Below are 22,824 nucleotides of genomic sequence, written 5' to 3'. Positions count from 1 at the left end.
GGATGAAGTTTAATTTACGAGATTTGAGGCAAAAGTGTAAATATGTGAAAGTTTAGGGGCAAAATTATAATTTTACCAAAATATGATTTTGGGTTGATTTGAATAATTTGAGTCCTAATTAGGATATATTTGAAATGATAGAGCAAGGAAAATCAAAATTCGGGCTAAAATCGGCAAAATACGAAGCTGTGGACAAAATGGTAAAAATGACCATTTTCGCATACGAGGTAAGTTTAAATGTAAATATTGTAATATAACCGTTATTTTAATTCATTTAATGCTATTTATACGATATTATGATTATTATGCAATTCTATGCTTTGTGGTCATTGTTGGACAACATGCAAAATTTTTATGAATTATGTGAAAAATGTGAAACACTACCGAAGTATCGTCATGGGTATTCCAAGGAGAATGGTAAAGGAGTACAAACAAGGAAAGTCCCGCTGAACCTTAGGAATAGATAGGATATTTGGGCATCCGAACTCGTTGAGTGAAGTCCGAGTTCACTTATGGATGCGAATGTCCGAACTCGTTGAGTTGAGTCCGAGTTCACTTATGGATGCGAACTCCCGAGCTCATTGAGTTGAGTTTGAGTTTGCTTATGGTCGGGTTACATGGTAGCTTGGATACATATGTGGCACTTATGTGCAAACTTTCCATGTATCCGAGTTATATTCCGATGTGTTCAATGGGTAAAATTCTAGTTAAATGGAAGAATGCTCAAGATGCAAGTGACGTATTGGTAAGTATTGTGGAATGGGCACTTTGGATAGGCATGTACTTAACCCTCGGGTTGAGACTTCAATATAACAATAATATGGTAAGATCATGAATGAGAAATATGATATGAATGCTTTGGTGATATTATGCAAATGTGGACTTCATATTATTGCATGGTTATGTTACTTGCTATTTACATGTGAACTTACTAAGCATTTATGCTTACTCCCTCCCTTCCATTCCTTGTAGTTTTGACAAGCCGGCTTGGAGATCAGGATGGTCGGAGGCACGCTCACACTATCAACAGACCATCTTGGTATAGTGGCTTGTAAGGTATATTTTGGGAATATAGCATGTATAGTATTATAATCCTTTTGTATATATAATCTTATGATATGGTGAATGAGTGATGTAGAAATGCTTGTTGATGATTAGCTATTAGAATGGCTAATCAAAATTTATATTTAGTGTTATGTATGCTTAATGTATTATCTAATCCATGGAAAACCATAAAATGGTGAAATTGGCTATAGAACAATGTCATACAGCAGCAGTGACGTGAATTTGAAAATTCACTAAAAATAGTAGAAATAAAATTAGATGATGAATAAAATATGTAATTGAGGCTTTATGAATCTATTTTCATGTGGAAGAAACAAAATAGGTAAAAGAGTTGTACTTTATGAGATATTTATGTTTTGGTGAAACAGGGCCAAAGTAATTTCTAGATTCCCTATTCTGACTTTAGAAATTCACCATAATTTGTGAAAATAATTAGGACTCACTCTTTATATGTATGGATTCCTTATTAAGTATAGTTTCAAGTGAAACAAGCGGCATAATCATTGGATTTCTATACAGAAATAAATTTGATTCGTAGTACACAAGGGTTAGAGTAGCCGAACCCTGAAGTAGGGGAGACTTTAACTAATAAACTATACTAATTGGCCCAACCAAAAATTCTAGAAAAAAATTAATAAGTAGATATATGAGTCTAGTTTTAGGGAAAATTTATAGAATTGGATTTCAAGTTTTATAACTCGAGATATGATTTTTTAGCGACTGTGACGCGAATGGATAGTTTACTACAATAATTGTTTTAAATTGTTTAAATGCTAAAATAAGTTTAGTAATGTCTCATGCTCGACTCCAGCGACGGTCTCCGGCGACTGGCTCCGAATCGGACGATTTATTCATTTAACTTGTTCCGTAGAGATCCCTAAGTTATGTTATTATCCCTATTCAAGACTAATAACGTCTAATCCCTAGATTGAATAATTGAGACTTTTTTCTAATTAACACCCTAGGGTTGCATTAACTCGATCTATGGATCCCCTTATTAGGTTTCACCCTAATCCGGCAAAATGTAGTCACCCTATGTCTAGGCGCGCAAACAACTCTGCTTAATTATGACAAATGTACTCTTAGACAGGGTCTATTCCTCCTCTGAATAAGATCTTATCTTGAATCCGTATCCTAGGATATCAAAACAAGAATTAAGAACACATAATTAAGAACAAGTTAAATATTTATCATACAATTCAGAAAATAATAACAAGATTCGTCTTAGGTTTCATTCCCTTTAGGTATTTAGGGGATTTAGTTCATAACTAAAAAGAAAAACATCTCAGAAGAATAACGAATACAAAACATAAAGAAAACCCAAAACTCCTGAAGGGAAATTGAGGAGAGATCTTCAATCTTGATGGTGAACCCGACTTCTGAGACAGATCAATCAGCTTTCTTGGAGTAATTCCTTACTCCCTCTTCTGCGCCTCCCTTTTCTTTCCTCCTCTAAGGTGTATTTATAGGCTTTGGGATGCCTAAGAGCCCTCAAAAGTGGCCTTTTCCAAATTGGGGCATGTTTAAGGTGCGGATCATTGGAGCACCGTACTAGAGATTGTCCACGGAGGCCCGATCAGATGCAAGCTACTAGTGTGGGTACTGTTCTACTGCTGAGGAGTGTTCAGCAGCCACCGAGAGGTTGTGATTAGGCTAGAGGTGGTAATGGTGTGGGTCATGGATAGAGGGCACCGGGCAGAGGTGCTATTCATACTGAGGCGAGGCAGCCAGCTCTGGTTTATGCTGCACGTCGCTAAGAGGATGGAGATGCCCCAGATGTTATCTCGGGTACGTTCTTTATCCATAATGTACCTTATATTGCACTGATTGATGTTAGATTTATTCATTCCTATATAGCATGTACTATATCTATGACCTTGGTTTTAATGATTGAAAACACTACGAGTGAGGTTACTGTGTTGAGTCCATTAGGCCAATCAGTGAGGGTAAATAAATTGTTCACAGATGTACCTTTGGAGGTTCAAGGAACCATATTTTTGGCAGATTTGATGGAATTCCCTTTTGGAGAATTTGACTTAATACTGGGTATAGACTGGCTAGTTAAGCATCAAGTGAACTTGGATTGTCCTACTAAACGGATGGTATTGAAAACTACAGAGGGCGATGAGGTAATTATAATTGGAAGGGTCGAAATTATTTGTCAAATGTGATTTCTACACTTAGGGCTGAGAAATTGGTTCGTAAGGGTTGTGAGGCATGTCTAGCCTACATCGGTGTTTTTGATTCTTAGGTTTCTTCTGTTAAAGATATCATAACAGTAAAGGACTTTCTGGATGTTTTTCCCAATGAGCTACCTGGGTTACCTCCAAACCGTGAAGTTGAATTTGGGATTGAACTAATACCTAGCACAGCTCTAATGTCCATCACCCCTTATAGAATGGCACTGAAGGAGCTTGTGGAGCTTAAACCTCAAATACAAAAGTTAATGGATCGAGGGTTCATCCGCCCTAGTGTGTCTCTGTGGGGAGCACCGATTTTATTTGTGAAAAAGAAGGATGGATCCATGCGTATGTGCATCGATTACCGACAATTGAATAAATTGACTGTTAAGAACAAGTACCCCCTTTCATGGATTGATAATTTATTCGACTAGTTTCGTGGAGCTTTTGTTTTCTCTAAGATTGATCTCCGATCGGGGTACCGTCAATTAAGAGTTAAAGTGGCTGATGTACATAAGACAATGTTTAGGACTCGTTATGGTCATTACGAGTTCCTAGTGATGTCTTTTGGACTGACGAATGCACCAGCAGCTTTTATAGATCTGATGAACTAAGTGTTCCAGCCCTATCTGGATCAGTTCATAGTGGTTTTTATCGATGATATCCTGGTGTATTCGAGGAATGAAGATGAACATGACGCACATCTTCGAGTTGTTCTACAGATTCTGAGGGAGAAACAACTGTACGCCAAGTTTAGTAAGTGTGAGTTCTAGTTACGAAAGGTAACATTTCTGGGCCATGTTGTATCTGCAGAGGGGATTAGGGTTGATCCTCGAAAAGTTGAAGCTGTTCTGGATTGGAAGCCACCTAAGACTATATCTGAGATTCGTAGTTTTCTGGGACTAGCAGGGTATTATAGATGATTTGTTGAAGAGTTTTCATTGATTGCTGCACCTTTGACTAAGTTATTGTGTAAGGGTGTGCTGTTTAACTGGATTGATGCACAGTAGAAGAGTTTTGAGAGGCTTAAGAAAGTTCTAACTGAGGCCCCTATTTTAATACAGCCTGAATCTAGGAAAGAGTTCACTGTTTACAGTGATGCATCACATGTTGGGTTGGGATGTGTGTTGATGCAAGAGGGCAAGGTGGTTGCATATACATCTTGCCAGCTTAAGACTCGTGAGGTGAATTATCTCACGCATGATTTGGAGTTGGCTGCGGTGGTGTTTGAATTGAATATTTGGAGGCATTGCTTGTACGGTGAGAAATGTATCATTTACATAGATCACAAGAGCCTTAAGTATCTCCTCACTCAGAAGGAGTTAAATCTTAGGCAGTATACATGGATTGAGCTACCAAAGACTATGACTGTACGATCGAATACCATTCTGGTAAGGCCAATGTGGTGGCCAACGCACTGAGCTGTAGGGCTATGACTGATCTGAGGGTGATGTTTGCTCGTCTCATCTTATTTGATGATGGTGGCTTGTTGGCTGAGCTTCAGGTTAAACCGATGTGGATTGAGCAGATTAAGGGTAAAAAATTGGAGGATGAGTCACTGGGTCCTCGATTCTGATAGATTTAGTGTGGAGAAACATTAGATTTTGGACTAAATAATGAAGGGGTACTCTGTTTCCGTGAGAGAGTCTGCGTACTAAAGGATACTGATTTGAGGCAGTCTATACTGCGAGACACACAGTAATCCTTATGCTATGCATCCTGATGGGAATAAGATGTACCGAGACCTATTTGAGTTGTATTGGTGGCCAGGTCTTAAGCGTAAAGTTATTGATTTTGTGGGTAAATGTCTGACATGCCAGCAAGTTAAGGCTGAACATTAGTTACGTACTGGGTTACTTCAACAAGTTAAGATTCCGCTTTGGAAGTGGGAAATAGTGACTATGAACTTCATTAGTGGGCTGCCCCTAACGCCTACAAAGAAGGATTCAATATGGGTCATCGTAGATCGACTGACCAAATCTGCTCATTTCATACCAGTCCATACTGATTACTCTTTACAGAAGCTTGCTAAACTATATGTGTCTAAGATAGTGAGACTGCATGGGGTATCGGTTTCCATAATATCTAATAGGGATCCTCGCTTCATGTCTTGGATCTTGAAGAAGCTACATGAAGCATTAGGTACAAGGTTGGATTTCAGTATTGCATACCATCCCCAGACAGATGGTCAGTCAGAGAGGGTGATTTAGATACTAGATGACATGTTGAGGAGTTATGTGATAGATTACCGAGGTAGTTGGGAGGACTACTTACCATTAGCGGAGTTTGCGTACAATAATAGCTACCAATCTAGCATACAGGTGGCACCTTTCGAGGCATTATATGTTCGTAGGTGTCATACTTTGTCTTGTTGGACTGAGTTGGGCGAGCGGCGAGTTCTGGGCCCTGAGTTAGTTTTTGATACTGAGGATAAAGTTAAACTAATTTGGGATCGACTAAAAGCAGCATCCCATAGACAGAAGTCGTATGCGGATCAGAAATCTAAGGAGATTGAATAGTCTGAGGGGGACATCATCTTTCTCAATGTCTCACCCTAGAAGAAGGTACTGAGAATTGGACGGAAGGGCAAGTTGAGCCCTAGGTCCATTGGGCCTTACCGCATATTGAAACATGTGGGACCGGTTGCTTATCAGCTAGAGTTACCTCTGGAGTTAGATTGAATTCATAATGTGTTTGACGTCTCTATGTTAAGACACTACCACTTTGATCCTGCGCATTTTATCTTGACTGAGGAGATTGAGGTTAGGCCAGATTTGACCTTTAAGGATGAACCGGTTCAGATTCTAGACCGGGATCACATTGGTTAAGGTACTTTGGCGTAATCACAGCTCAGAAGAAGCCATGTGGGTACCCGAGGAAACAATGTGACAACAATACCCTCTTATGTTTTGACCAAGTAAATTTCGAGGCCGAAATTTTCTTTTTGGGGGGTAGAGTTGTAACACCCTAAATCTTTAGTAATTATTTTTGTATGGTTGTGACACAACTGTGTATCTATTTTAGTGGTTAAGTATTCTAGGAAGTGTCTGAGAAGTCTTAGGTTCAAGCCCTGGCTTGTGCAAAAGTTTTGTTTTTTTATATGAATAAGCCCTGTCTCTAGTCAGTAGGTTCTTAAATAAATGTGAGCGTTTTATAACAGAAAGGGTCTGGCAGTCTAAGGGACAAGTGGCATGGCATTGTTACTTAAGGTCTTGAGTTTGAGTCCTGCTATGATCAAAGGTGTTTGATTTTGCTACTCTTGTCGTGTGGGAACTTGGGGTTGACTGAAACACTGCGTAGTTGGGTAGAGTTTGAATTTGGTGGTTGATGAGATGATGGTGGACTGATTTTAGGAGGAAAATGTGGGACTTGGAAGTGTGAGGTAGCCGAATTTGTGGAGGGATATGGGGAGAAGATCATAGGTAGTTGAAGGGGGAGTGGGTCTTGTGCCAAATGGGGATTCTAGGTACTGATTGAATTTGGCTTTGGGAAGATTTCAGTTTTGGTTTAGGTACTTTACTCTCTACCTCATTTTCTGTCAGTTTCTTTGGGGACGAATTGTGCTAGTGGGTGTGAATAATATCCTTTGTTTTTGGCTTATTTCGAGTATCATTTAGGTTCATTTCGGTTGTTGGCTTTGTTTGCCCTCTACATACCCTTGTCTAATCGATTCTCATCTCTCCTTTACTTTCCCAAGCCTTGGCCGAAATTGTTGAAGTGATTTAGTGTTGTATTTTTTCTTCTGGCCTTGCTCTTCTTCCTCTACCCCTTTTGGTCAATTGTTGCCGAATATTGCTTCTTTTCCCCTCTCTCTTGCTTTTGGTTTTAAGCAATCTTTCTTGCTTCTCTACCGCCTTCCCTTCTCCGTTTTTCCTCTCTCCCTCCAACAAGCATCCGTTGGTTGAATATCGTGTGGTAAGTCCCTGTTTTGCTCCGGCCCTTTTGGCTTTTCTTCTCTTTTCTTCTCTTATTACCAATTCTCATCTCCTCTCTATTCATGGTGGTGACCATTTCAATTTTTAGAACTTCTTTGTAACGCCCCGAACCCGAGACCATCGCCGGTGTCGGACACAAGGGGTTAACAAGCCAAGTTCACTTGTTTTGCCCATCCATTTGACATTTCCAGTCAGGCTGGAAAACTGCGTCACTGTCGCCTTAAAAATCATATCTCGAGTTTCAAAACTTGGAAACTGGTTTCGTAAATTTTCCCTGAATTTAGACTCATATATCCATCCATGGATTTATTTCTAGAATTTTTTGTCAGGCCAATTGGTACAGTTTATTAGTTAAAGTCACCCATGTTACAGGGATCGACTGCTCTGACCTTCGCGTGGTATAACTTGAATATCTCTCTGTACAGAGCTTTAATACTGGTGCCGTTTGTTTCTAATGAAACTAGACTCAAAATGGAATCTGTACATATAAGATATGTCTCCTAATTCTTTTTGGATAATTTATATTAAATTTTTAAAGTTGCGACAGGGAACCCAGAAACCATTCTGGCCCTGTCTCACAATAGCTTTAATATCTCCTAACATGTAACTCCTATGACCATTTCGTTTCTTCCATATGAAAATATACTCATCAAGGTTCATTTACATAGCTTATTCACTATTTAATTCCATTCCTACGAATTTTGGTGATTTTTCACATTCACGTCACTGCAGCTGGCAGCATCTGTTTTTAAGGTAGGTCTTACCTATTTGGTAGTCTCCATGAACCAACTAGTCTTGCCATACATAGGTTCATATATGATCATTTTAACCATGCCAATGGCTGATCATATGACCAACATTCCCATTTCCAAGCCATAGCCACATCATGACACCAAATATATACATACAAACCACAATTAGTCTAAGTCGATACTTCACTTTTACGAGCCATTTTCGCATGGCCGTACATATATACATCACAACATATTCAACCAACAAGGGTAGTCCTATACATGCCATTTCAAAGTTCAACCAAAATTTATACCAAAATAGACGCGTGGATAGTGTGGATGACTTCGACTTTATTGATCCCGAATCCGATTGCTATCGGCGAAATCTATAAAACAGAGAGCCAAAGTAACGGGTAAGCATTTTTTTATGCTTAGTAAGTCTCAAGGAATATAATCAACTCTAATTACAGCAATACATTCACATAGCCAAAAGCATCATTTCATTAATACACATTCTTACTTCACACTTCATCATTATATACTTTCACAAAGTATCAATCAATTCAATAACTGAAATTCATTAGTCGATTGAGCGAATGTTGCTCAAACATGTCGACTTTCAATGCACATATAACGTACCTTATCCTTTGGGCTTTTCGAGTGTACTAATTGAATTCATTACAGCAACCAACACTCACCTCCAGCCCAAGATTCTTGAATATAACCGGATATAATCACGTGCACAAATGCCTTCGGTCTTAGCCGGATAGAATAACTTCGCACGAATGCCTTGGTCTTAGCCGGATATAGCCACTAGCACAATTGCCTTGGTCTTAACCGGATATAATTTCCAGCATAATTGTCTTCGGGCTTAGCCGGATATCATTCAATTTCTCATGTACACATACATCAATAATCATTGGACATACATATTTCATTTTCGTTACTAAGGCTCAAACGCACATATATTCACAAGCATATTCGCCTTGGGACTTAGCCGGGTATCATTCAATTTCTCATACACACATAAATCAATAATCATACACATCCATACTTCATCTCACATAATTCAAGTAAGGTCACTTCTTGAGGACTTACCTCGGATGTTGTCGAGCGGCTTTTTCGGCTATTCGATCACTTTTTCCTTCCCTTGTCCAATTGTGGCCCTCTTAGCTCTTGAGCTAATTCAAACAAATTCAATTTATTAAAACCTCATTGTGCTTGCTTATGGCGAATATGACAAGGAGTTTAAATGGTCATATGGCCACTCTTTAGCTTGAATACACAATGGTCATGCACATTTTATACTACATCAAGCAATTCAATACAATTTATTTGAGCATCAAGGAAAAGCTAAGGCCTTCAATAGGCTACCCAAGGCCGAATATTCATGTACATGTTGAGGCCAATTATGCACTTAATACCTCACAAAAACAGCATGCATTTTACTAGTTAATGCTTTGCACATTGTGGCTCAAAACTTATAATATAGCATCAAGCACTTATATGTGTGCTAGGCGAATTGTGCTTGCAATTTCACAAGCATTCTTCAACATCTTCTTCTTTAAACCAATATATTCATCACTTACTTCATAGCCAAAACATCATGTACAAACATATATATACATATATGAGCATGGCGAATTTCAAGGTGTCCATAGCCATCCAAAATACAAATTTTAACTAACATGCAAGAAGCATGAACCATGCTCATGAATGCATCATGGCGAATATGACAATCATGCTCCTTTCAACTTCAATCATGGTTAAACACAAAGAGAAAACTCAAAATCTTACTCAAGAGTAGACAATCCATCATTGCATGCATCATCATCAAGCTTCACACTTAGCATGCAATGGCTTTATCACCATAACAACTTTGGCCAAATACCATTTCCATGGCATAACAAAGATTTGAGCCATGGCTAACATGCACATCAAGTTAGCAACCAAAACATGCATGAAACTCCTAACACAACCTCATACATACCTTAATCTTGATGCCAATTTAGCCAAATCACCTTCTAGATCTCTTCTAAACCAAGCATGAAGCAAAAATCCTCTTTCTTTCCCTTATGATTTTCGGCCAAAAGGATGAGAAAGGATGAACACAACAAAATTTTTTCTTCCTCTTTCTCAACTCACGGCAAGGGGGATTACCACACTCACACACATTTTTTTTCATTTTTTATCACCCATACACCTTTGTTTATTATTTCACCCTAATGCACCAACAAAACATGTTTCATGACATGTTTAGCCCATCCTCCTTGTCATGGCCGCCACCACCTATAAAGGGGGAATTTGACATGCAAGTCCATTATTTTGCATGCATGCTTTAATTAGTCATCACACATTTCCCCATCATACTTTCAAAGTTCACTATTAGGTCCTTTCTAGTGAAATTCACCTTTATAACACTAAACCAATCATCAAAAATGTCATACATGAATACACACATATTATAGACATCGAAATAAATTTTAAATTATTTTTATGCCTCGGTTTTGTGGTCCCGAGACCACCTTCCGACTAGGGTCAATTTTGGCTGTCACAACTCTCCCCACTTAAGAAATTTTCGTCCCGAAAATCTTACCGTAAATAGGCTTGGATATCGCTCTTTCATAGAGTTCTCGGTCTCCCAAGTAGCTTCTTCTATCCGTGCTTGAGCCATAACACTTTCACTAGCGGAACCCGCTTGTTTCATAACTCTTTCACTTCTCGTGATAGGATACGAATCGGTTCTTCCTCATAACTCATATTAGCTTGAATTTCAATTTCGATGGACTAATCACGTGCGATGGATCGGATCTATAGCGTCAAGCATCGAAACGTGAAAGACATCGTGAACCTTTTGAGTTCAGGGGCAAAATCAAATGATATGCCACTTTGGACCGACTCGCTCGATATCTCATATGGCCCAATGAACCTCGGGCTCAACTTGCCCTTACGGTAGAACACGAGTATCTTTTCCAAGGCGATACCTTGAGAAACACTTTATCACCCACGATACTCGATATCCTTACGCGAGATCCGCGACGACTTACGACGATCGGAGGCTATCTTCGGACTTTCACGGATTACTTTCACTTTCATTCAGCATCCCTAATCAAGTCCACCCGAAAATCTTGCTTTCACCGAGCTCGGTCCAAAACAATGGTGTACGGCATTTACGACCGTACAAGGCCTCGTAGGGTGCCATCTTAATACTTGATTGAAAATTTGTTGTTGTAAGCGAATTCAATCAACGGCAAATACCGTTCCCATGAACCACTAAACTCGAGGACGCAACATCTTAACATATCCTCAAGTATCCGAATTATCCGCTCAGATTGACCATCGGTTTGGGGTGAAAGGCGGTCTGAAATGCAACTTGGTACCCAAAGCTTCTTGCAACTTTTTCCAAAATCGTGAGGTAAATCTCGGATCTCTATCCGACACGATGGAAATAGGCACCCGTGTAATCTCACAACTGAGAAACGTACAATTCCGTTAATTTGTCCATTGAAAATCCGTGACGACGGGGACAAAGTGGGCCGACTTAGTCAATCGATCTACCACGACCCAAACCGCATCCTTCTTACTTGCGACAATGGCGGTCCGGATACAAAGTCCATTGTGACTCGATCCCATTTCCACTCGGGTATCGTGATTGGCTGAAGTAATCCTGAAGGCACCTGATGTTCCGCTTTCACTTGTTGACATATTAAACATCTCGAAACAAAGTCGGAGATGTCTCGCTTCATACCATGCCACCAAAACCGACGTTTCAAATCATTGTACATCTTCGTACTCCCCGGGTGGATTGCCATTCGGCTACAATGGGCTTCATTCAGAATTATCGAAATGAGTTCCGAATTCTTTGGGACACACAGACGACTTTTGAACCTCAAACAATCGTCATCGTCGATTTGAAACTCCGAGTCCTTGTTCGGAACACACGCAGCCCGTTTTGCAACCAACTCGTCGTCGACTTTCTGAGCTTCTCGAATTTGGTGTGTCAATAATGGTTTGGCTTTCAATTCAGCCACTAACACACTGTCGGATCGAACAGACAAGTGCATATTCATCACTCGTAAAGTGAATAACGACTTACGACTCAAGGCATCCGCAACCACATTCGCCTTTCCCGGGTGATAGTCAATGATCACTCATAATCCTTTAACACTCGAGCCAACGTCTTTGTCGCAGATTTAAGTCTCTTTGGGTCATCAAATATTTGAGACTTTTGTGATCCAAGTATACATGGCACCTTTCACCAAATAAGTAATGTCGCCAAATCTTCAAGGCGAATACGATGGCGCCAATTCGAGATCATGAGTCGATAATTTTTCTCATGTGGCTTTAATTGCCTCGATGCATAGGCCACAACTCGACCTTCTTGCATTAATACGCAACCTAACCCAAGTAGAGAGGCGTCGCTATAGATGACAAACTCTTTCTTGGGACTCGGGTTGCACTAGAATTGGGGCTTCATCAAATAAGTTTTTAGTTGATCGAAACTTTTTGGCATTTCTCCGTCCATTCGAACTTAACATCCTTTTGGAGTAACCGTCATCGGCGTGGCTATCGTTGAGAAGCCTTTACAAATCGTCGGTAATAATCGGCAAGCCCCAAAAAGCTCGAACCTCGTAATATTTCTCTGAGGCTTCCAATTAAGTATGGCTGAAATTTTATTCGGTCGACTCGAATACCCGATCTGAGATACCACATGACCCAAGAAGCTAACCTCACTTAACCGTAACTCACACTTGCTGAACTTAGCATATAATTGCTTATCCGTAAAATTTGCAGCACTAACCGCGGTGTTCAGATGTTCGGTCTCATTTCTTGAATAGACCAAGATGTCATCAATGAACACGACTACGAATCGATCCAAATATGGTCTAAAGATCCGATTCATTAAATCCATAAATACTGCAGGGGCATTAGTGAGCCCAAACGGCATCACTAGGAACTCATAGTGACCATATCTTGTTTCAAGGCAGTCTTGGGTACGTCCGAATCTCGGATTCGCAATTGATAATAGCCCGATCTCAAATCTATTTTCGAGAACACCGAGGCTCCCTTCAGTTGATCGAACAAGTCATCAATACGTGGCAACGGATATTTGTTCTTTATCGTCGCTTTATTAAGCTGACGATAGTCGATGCACTACCGCATGGTTCCATCCTTCTTCTTCACGAACAATCTTGGCGCACCCAAGGTGAAAAACTCGGGCGAGCAAAACCTCTATCCACCAATTCTTGCAACTGAGCTTTCAACTCCTTTAATTCCGTTGGTGCCATACGATACGGAGCTATCGAAATTGGAGTGGTACCGGTACCAATTCGATGCCAAATTCTATTTCCGAACAGTGGTAAACCCGGCAATTCTTGGGAAAACATCCGGTATTCACAAACCACGAGCACAGACTCGGGTTTCTTTTCGATTCCTTGTTATCGAGCACGACGCAAGGTACGCCGCGCCCTTTTCTTACATATTTCGGGCCAACATCGGCGATATTACGGTGGCAACCCTTTAAGTCCGTAGACTCAACCCGAATTATTTCATTATTCGCGCACCTCAAATCGATAGTCTTGCTCTTGCAATTTACAACCGCATCGTGCATGGTCAACCAATCCAAACCAAGAATAACGTCGAACTCATCGAACGGCAAAAGCATCAAGTCCGCGGAATACAAGAACCTCGGAACACTAGGGGACTTTTCTTGCACACTTTGTTGACAAGCACGTAATGACCCAAGGGTTTGACACCGAATTACAAACTCGATGAGACTCAATGGGCAAAGTCTTCTTGGATGCTAAGGTTTCACATATATATGAATGAGTAGAACCGGGGTCAATCAAAGCAATCACATTTGTATTGAAAAGAGTAAAAGTACCGGTAATAACATCCGAGAGGCGGCATCCTCGCGTGCGCGTATGGCATATGTCCTAGCGAGAGCACGAGCCTCGGATCGATGGTAGCATCTCTAGACCCTCTCGACCGCCAACGACATTGCCCATATTTCTAGGTGGCCTACCTCGGCGATGGTAGCACCCGGTTTGCACTCGACTTACATTCTGTTCATGCATCCTCGGGCAATCCTTCATAAAGTGGTCGGCCGATCCACACTTATAGCAGGAGCGATCACGAAACCAACAGCTCCCGAATGCCATTTGCCACAATGTGGACACTCCGCCCTCTCTCGGCGATCATTTCCACCACCGTGATCGAGGTGACTCGTGTGGTCACAGGGGTCGATCGCGTCCTCGTCTAGAAAAGCCCAAACGCCTCTAGACGGCTCACATCATCTCGAAATCTCTTCGATGCTTGTTGAAGAGACTTTCCGAGGACCTCTTCGAATTCTCCGGTTCCCACATCAGCTTTTGTTTCTCCTTTCTAAGCTCTTCGACTTTACAAGCTCGCTCAACAAGTACTACGAACTCTCGTATCTCGAGGATGCCAACAAACATCCTTATATCATCATTCAGCCCATCCTCGAAGCGTTTACATAATAATAGCCGGACGAAATGCATTCTCGCGTCTGGCTAAGCCTCACAAATTTTCGTTCGTAGTCGATGGCGACATCGAACCTTGCTTAAGATCAAGGAATTCCCTCCGCTTTTGGTCGATGAATCTCGATGATATACTTTTTTGAACTCGGTTTGAAAGAATTCCCAAGTCACTTGCTCTCTAGGCACCACAAGTCGAGTACTCCACCAATAGTAGGCGGACTCGTAGCAAGGAGATGGTACACTTTAAGCACTCATCGGGTGTACAGGATAGCTCATCAAGCACCCGGATAGTGTTATCTAACCAAAATTCAGCTCGCTCGGCATCATCATCATCCGTAGCCTTAAATTCAGTGGCCCCATGTTTTGAATCCTATCGATTGGGGCTTACTTGACCTTATTTGGTCGATCACGGAGGTATTGTAGGTCTGCGGGGTTGCATTTGTCGGAAATGGAGGTTGTGGAATAGCCGTGTTGGTTCGAATGTATTGATTAAACCATTCGTTCATCACACTATAAAAGGCTTGCCTAGCCTCGTCATTAGGATTGCTGGCCATAGGTTGAGAGTCCGCCGCACCTTGTCCCTTCTTGCGGGAGCAGGTGCCACACTCTCCATATCATCAGCTATCGCTCGGTTGGGATCGGGATCCATTGCTATAAACAAACACAAAGTCAAATTGTCAGAAATCACCACACTATCGATTCATCATTTAATGGCATGTATAGCTAGACCCCAAACACATCACGGTAGTCCTAGAATCGACTAAACTGTGGCTCTAATACCAATAAAATTGTAACGCCCCGAACCCGAGACCATCGCCGGTGTCGGACACAAGGGGTTAACAAGCCAAGTTCACTTGTTTTGCCCATCCATTTGACATTTCCAGCCAGGCTGGAAAACTGCGTCACTGTCGCCTTAAAAATCATATCTCGAGTTTCAAAACTCAGAAACTGGTTTCGTAAATTTTCCCTGAATTTAGACTCATATATCCATCCATGGATTTATTTCTAGAATTTTTGGTCTGGCCAATTGGTACAGTTTATTAGTTAAAGTCACCCATGTTACAGGGATCGACTGCTCTGACCTTCGCGTGGTATAACTTGAATATCTCTCTGTACAGGGCTTTAATGCTGGTGCCGTTTCTTTCTAATGAAACTAGACTCAAAATGGAATCAGTACATATAAGGTATGTCTCCTAATTCTTTTTGGATAATTTATAGTAAATTTTTAAAGTTTCGACAGGGAACCCAGAAACCATTCTGGCCCTGTCTCACAATAGCTTTAATATCTCCTAACATGTAACTCCTATGACCATTTCGTTTCTTCCACATGAAAATAGACTCATCAAGGTTGATTTACATAGCTTATTCACTATTTAATTCCATTCCTACGAATTTTGGTGATTTTTCACATTCACGTCACTGCAGCTGGCAGCATCTGTTTTTAAGGTAGGTCTTACCTATTTGGTAGTCTCCATGAACCAACTAGTCTTGCCATACATAGGTTCATATATGATCATTTTAACCATGCCAATGGCTGATCATATGACCAACATTCCCATTTCAAGCCATAGCCACATCATGACACCAAATATATACATACAAACCACAATTAGTCTAAGTCGATACTTCACTTTTACGAGCCATTTTCGCATGGCCGTACATATATACATCACAACATATTCAACCAACAAGGGGTAGTCCTATACATGCCATTTCAAAGTTCAACCAAAATTTATACCAAAATAGACGCGTGGATAGTGTGGATGACTTCGACTTTATTGATCCCGAATCCGATTGCTATCGGCGAAATCTATAAAACAGAGAGCCAAAGTAGCGGGTAAGCATTTTTTTATGCTTAGTAAGTCTCAAGGAATATAATCAGCTCTAATTACAGCAATACATTCACATAGCCAAATGCATCATTTCATTAATGCACATTCTTACTTCACACTTCATCATTATATACTTTCACAAAGTATCAATCAATTCAATAACTGAAATTCATTAGTCGATTGAGCGAATGTTGCTCAAACATGTCGACTTTCAATGCACATATAACGTACCTTATCCTTTGGGCTTTTCGAGTGTACTAATTGAATTCATTACAGCAACCAACACTCACCTCCAGCCCAAGATTCTTGAATATAACCGGATATAATCACGTGCACAAATGCCTTGGTCTTAGCCGGATAGAATAACTTCATACGAATGCCTTGGTCTTAGCCGGATATAGCCACTAGCACAATTGCCTTGGTCTTAACCGGATATAATTTCCAGCATAATTGTCTTGGGGCTTAGCCGGATATCATTCAATTTCTCATGTACACATACATCAATAATCATTGGACATACATATTTCATTTTCGTTACTAAGGCTCAAAGCACATATATTCACAAGCATATTCGCCTTGGGACTTAGCCGGGTATCATTCAATTTCTCATACACATAAATCAATAATCATACACATCCATACTTCATCTCACATAATTCAAGTAAGGTCACTTCTTGAGGACTTACCTCGGATGTTGTCGAGCGGCTTTTTCGGCTATTCGATCACTTTTCCTTCCCTTGTCCAATTGTGGCCCTCTTAGCTCTTGAGCTAATTCAAACAAATTCAATTTATTAAAACCTCATTGTGCTTGCTTATGGCGAATATGACAAGGAGTTTAAATGGTCATATGGCCACTCTTTAGCTTGAATACACAATGGTCATGCACATTTTATACTACATCAAGCAATTCAATACAATTTATTTGAGCATCAAGGAAAAGCTAAGGCCTTCAATAGGCTACCCAAGGCGAATATTCATGTACATGTTGAGGCCAATTATGCACTTAATACCTCACAAAACAGCATGCATTTTACTAGTTAATGCTTTGCACATTGTGGCTCAAAACTTATAATATAGCATCAAGCACTTATATGTGTGCTAGGCAATTGTGCTTGCAATTTCACAAGCATTCTTCAACATCTTCTTCTTTAAACCAATATATTCATCACTTACTTTATAGCCAAAACATCATGTGCAAACATATATATACATATATGAGCATGGCCGAATTTCAAGGTGTCCATAGCCATCCAAAATACAAATTTTAACTAACATGCAAGAAGCATGAACCATGCTCATGAATGCATCATGGCCGAATATGACAATCATGCTCCTTTCAACTTCAATCATGGTTAAACACAAAGAGAAAACTCAAAATCTTACTCAAGAGTAGACAATCCATCATTGCATGCATCATCATCAAGCTTCACACTTATCATGCGATGGCTTTATCACCATAACAACTTTGGCCAAATACCATTTCCATGGCATAACAAAGATTTGAGCCATGGCTAACATGCACATCAAGTTAGCAACCAAAACATGCATGAAACTCCTAACACAACCTCATACATACCTTAATCTTGATGCCAATTTAGCCAAATCACCTTCTAGATCTCTTCTAAACCAAGCATGAAGCAAAAATCCTCTTTCTTTCCCTTATGATTTTCGGCCAAAAAGGATGAGAAAGGATGAACACAACAAAATTTTTTCTTCCTCTTTGTCAACTTACTGCAAGGGGGGATTACCACACTCACACACATTTTTTTTTCATTTTTTATCACCCATACACCTTTGTTTATTATTTCACCCTAATGCACCAACAAAACATGTTTCATGACATGTTTAGCCCATCCTCCTTGTCATGGCCGGCCACCACCTATAAAAGGGAATTTGACATGCAAGTCCATTATTTTGCATGCATGCTTTAATTAGTCATCACACATTTCCCCATCATACTTTCAAAGTTCACTATTAGGTCCTTTCTAGTGAAATTCACCTTTATAACACTAAACCAATCATCAAAAAATGTCATACATGAATACACACATATTATAGGCTTCGAAATAAATTTTAAATTATTTTTATGCCTCGGTTTTGTGGTCCCGAGACCACCTTCCGACTAGGGTCAATTTTGGGCTATCACATTCTTGGGGAATGAAGGGGTTTATAAGTGTTATGAAGCATTCGAAACCTTTCTCTCATCATTCGATCGAAGGTAACTCTATTCTTGTCATTGTGTTCAACCTGAGTTTTTGGGTTTTGTGTTTCTGTAAGCTAACCTATGATTTAAGCCATGTGTATAAACAATCACGATTAATAAAGTCCACTTGTAACACAGATATCTGTCAAGGAGTTTGTTATCAGCCTTAGTCAGCGGTTTAAGCGGGCTAAACCACACTCGTTCAATCAAGACAAGTATCAATTTTATTTCGGGTTAAGTGTTAAAAGAGGGTGATTAACCCTATTGATTAAAAGACTGACAGGGTGTCTTGATTGGATATAGGTTTGGTGCTTCTGGGCTTCTGCGTCTTTTCGCAAAGAAGGTGTGTAGAAACTGTCCAAATCATACATCGACAAAAGTCGAAAAATGTGACCATTGACGCCACACGGGCATGTGCTAGCTCGTGTGGTAATTCGAATGCATAAACATGGGTGTTTGATCATAAAGGCCACCATGAGGGATTTCATGGGCTTAGGCCATTTTGGTCCATGTTGGGCCGAAAGGGGCCGTGTGGGCCCCACACGAGAAAATCGCATAGATGTGTCGAGAATAATGGGCCAAGCTGTGTATCTACGCGGCCAAGGTCATTTTTGCGCTATGTGTGCCACATAGGCGTGTGGGTCCATGATAAACTGTAATTGATACATATTTTTACCCCATATTTAATGCATTTCATGGATGATTTCCTATTAGAATTGGTAAATTCGATTCTCCTAATGCTTTAATTTAATGTTTTATACTTGGGAGAGCGAAAGGAACGAGAATTGGGCCAAAAACAGAGAAAATGGGCGAAGTACGATATCAACATAGCCTAGACCTCTTCACACGGGCTTACCATACGGCTGTGTCAATTTGGCAGGCTCGAACACGGCCTGAACCAATCAAACATGGGCGTATGCCACGGGCGTGTCCTTGCCGAGCCCAAGTTGAGTCCAATTCAGAAAAGGCTAATTTTGAGGGCTTTTAGGCATTCCAAAGCCTATAAATACACCCTAGAGGAGGAGGAAAAAGGAGACAGAGAAGAGGGGGTAAGGAATTACCGCAAGGAAGCCGATTGATCCATCTCAGAAGCCGGATTCATCATCAAGAATGAAGATCTCTCCTCAATTTCCCTTCAGGAGTTTTGGGTTTTCTTTATGTTTTGTATTCTTTATTCTTCTGAGATGTTTTCTTATTTAGTCATGAACTAAATCCCCTAAATACCTAAGGGAAATGAAACCTAAGACAAATCTTGTTATTATTTTCTGAATCGTATGATAAATATTTAACTTGTTCTTAATTATGTGCTCTTAATTCTTGTTTTGATATTCCAGGATACTGATTCAAGACATGCTCTTATTCAGAGGAGGAATAGGCCCTGTCTAAGAGTACTTTTATCATAATTAAGCGGAGTTGATTGCCCGCCTAGAAATAGGGTGACAAGATTTTGCCGGATTAGGGTGAAACCTAATAAGGGGATCCATAGATCGAGTTAATGCAACCCTAAAGTGTTAATTAGAGAAAAGTCTCGGTTATTCAATCTAGGGATTATACGTTATTAGTCTTGAATAGGGATAATAACATAACTTAGGGATCAATACGGAACAAGTTGAATGAATAAATCGTCCGATTCGGAGCCAGAATAACAAGTAAAGTCTAGGTGGATTTTTCCTTAGGTATTGTCTCAAGTGAATCGATTTTCCCAAAAGCAATTCCCTAATTCTTTTCTCTATGCGTTCTTAGTTTAGATAATTAGTTAATTAAAACAAAACCCCATTATTCTTAGGCTAGATAATAAAAAGATAGTCATTACTAGTACTTTTAGTTCCTTTGGGTTTGATAATCTGGTCTTGCTAAAACTATACTACTGTTCGATAGGTACACTTGCCTACATCGCGATAATAGTTAGTCTAGGTTTGATCTTCATTATAAATAGTTATCACTTGTTACGAATCACGCGATCAATCCACATGGGCCCGCATTATGGTCCTTGGGTCCATTTTCACTATTTGACTATTAAGGTTGCACGGGTCGCCCGAGATGACTGTGGACCTACTGTCGGGCCGGTAAGTATACCTAGACCCTAAAATTGATAAAATGACTGTTATGCCCCTATGTGCTAAAATGACTATTATGCCCTTATAAGATGTATGACTGTAATTGAGCATGCCATTTTATATATATTGCGTACATGTATGATATGATGATATGTTACATGGGGATGGGTTTATTATGATTGAAGGCAGTGTACTATATTGGTAGCTCTGTTGCATATACTGTTTAGTGCCGCAACTAGTGCTGTTTTGGAGTGTGGGGATGGGTGGGTTGATTTTATCCCCACATGGAGTGTAGGGATGGATGGAGTAGAGTGTAGAGGCTGGTTGGGTAGGATTTTTGATTGCATATCTGTACTGCTACTATTACTGAAATGGGCTAAGGCCCACACTGATATTATTACTGTATTGGGCTAAGGCCCTAACTGAAAATGAACTGTTACTAAGATGGGCTTTTGAGATGTTTTCCTTCATAAGTATGAACTAAAACCCCTAAATACCTAAGGGGAATGAAACCTAAGATGGATCATGTTATTATTATCTGAATTGTATGATAAATATTTAATTTGTTCTTAATTATGTGTTCTTAATTCTTGTTTTAATATTTTAGGATATTGATTCAAGTTAACATTCTTATTCAAAGGAGGAATAGACCCTGTCTAAGAGTAAATTTATCGTAATTAAGCGGAGTTGATTGCGCGCCTAGAGATAGGGTGACAAGATTTTGCCGGGTTAGGTTGAAACCTAATAAGGGAATCCATAGATCGAGTTAATGCAATTCTAGGGTGTTAATTAGAAAGAGATTTCAATTATTCAACCTAGGGTTAGACGTTATTAGTCTCGAGATAGATAATAATAGAACTTAGGTATTTCTACGGATTAAGTCAAATGAATAAGTCGTCTGATTAAAAGCCAAATAACAAGTGAAGTCTAGGTGGATTTTTCCTTAGGTGTTGTCTTAATCAATCGAATTTTATAAAAAGTATTTTCCCAAATTTTATTTATGCGTATTCTTAGTTTAATAATTAGTTTAGATAATGAAACCTCCTGATTTTTAGGCTAGATAATAAAAAGGAAGTAAATACTAGTACTCGTGGCTCCTTTGGGTTCGACAATCCGGTCTTGCTAAACTATACTACTGTTCGATAGCGACACTTGCTTTAATCGTGATAATAAGTTAGTCTCAAGAACGATTCATTTATAAATTTTTAAAACATGCCACGAATATCACGCATCAAGTTTTTGGCGCCGTTGCCGGGGAACTAGGATATTAGGAACACTCGATTTTTATTACTTTACTTTTATTACAATTTAAATTTTTATTTTCTTTTCTAGTTTTTCATTTATTTTCTTCTGACAAGTTTTTCTAGTTTATGACCAGAAGAAACCCGTCAGGACCACTACTTTTTGACGGTGAGATCGACTGCACAATTCGCAAAAACCAAAAAGAAAGAAAGTGAGGCCTAAGATACACAGAGGACGAGCAAGAGGATGACACTTCAACCACAACTGAGGAGATGGCTGAAGACCAAGAAAATCCGCTACCTCCTACAATTGCTGCTGATCCGGTAAATCAGAATCCTGCTCCACCCACTATGTATGATTATGCTAAACCTAATTTAACAGGAACTGAATCGAGCATAGTTAGGCCTGCTGTTGCTGCAAATAATTTTGAACTGAAACCTAACACCGTTCAAATGATCCAACAGTTTGTTCAGTTTTATGGTTTGCAAGACGAGGATCCCAACGCTCCCTTGGCAAATTTCTTAGAGTTTTGCGACATTTTTAAAGTTAATTGCGTTTCTGATGACGCCATTCGCCTTCGGTTGTTTCCCTTTTCATTGAGGAATAAGGCTAAACAGTGGTTGAACTCATTGCCAGGATCAATCACAACTTAGGAATAGATGACCGAAAAATTTTTAAAATATTTTCGGCCGGCTAAAACAACCAAATTACGTAATGATATCTCCTCTTTTGTGTAATGGATTTAGAAACACTCTAGGATGCATGGGAGAGATACAAGGACCTTTTGCAAAGATGCCCTCACCATGGGTTACAACTCTGGCTACAAGTCCAAATGTTTCACAATGGCCTGAACCCCTCGACTCGGCAAATGATTGACGCAGCCGCGGGTGGAACTATCAGCAATAAGACACCTGAAGCAGCTTACGAACTTATTGAGGAGATGTCACTGAATAACTATCAGTGGCAAGTTATGAGGACAAAGCCCACAAAAGTAGCAGACGTTTTCAACCTCGTTGCTATTTCTATGCTATCTAACTAAGTAGAACTCTTAAATAAAAAGATTGACGGTTTGTGTGGTT

The 22,824-nt window shown here is 39.9% G+C and overlaps 1 non-coding gene across 1 annotated transcript; it reads right to left on the bottom strand.

Annotated features, from left to right (window-relative positions):
- Window positions 1-22,449: 22,449 nt before the first annotated feature.
- On the bottom strand, window positions 22,450-22,555 carry LOC128289547 (small nucleolar RNA R71). The gene has a single exon (XR_008279192.1). It is a non-coding gene; the product is annotated as a small nucleolar RNA R71 (small nucleolar RNA).
- Between the last annotated feature and the right edge of the window lie 269 nt (window positions 22,556-22,824).

The sequence above is a fragment of the Gossypium arboreum genome, chromosome 2, assembly GCF_025698485.1.
Source record: "Gossypium arboreum isolate Shixiya-1 chromosome 2, ASM2569848v2, whole genome shotgun sequence".
Lineage (NCBI taxonomy): Eukaryota > Viridiplantae > Streptophyta > Magnoliopsida > Malvales > Malvaceae > Gossypium > Gossypium arboreum.
The sequence above is the reverse complement of the archived record's forward strand: the minus strand, read 5'-3'. Positions and strand labels throughout refer to the sequence as shown.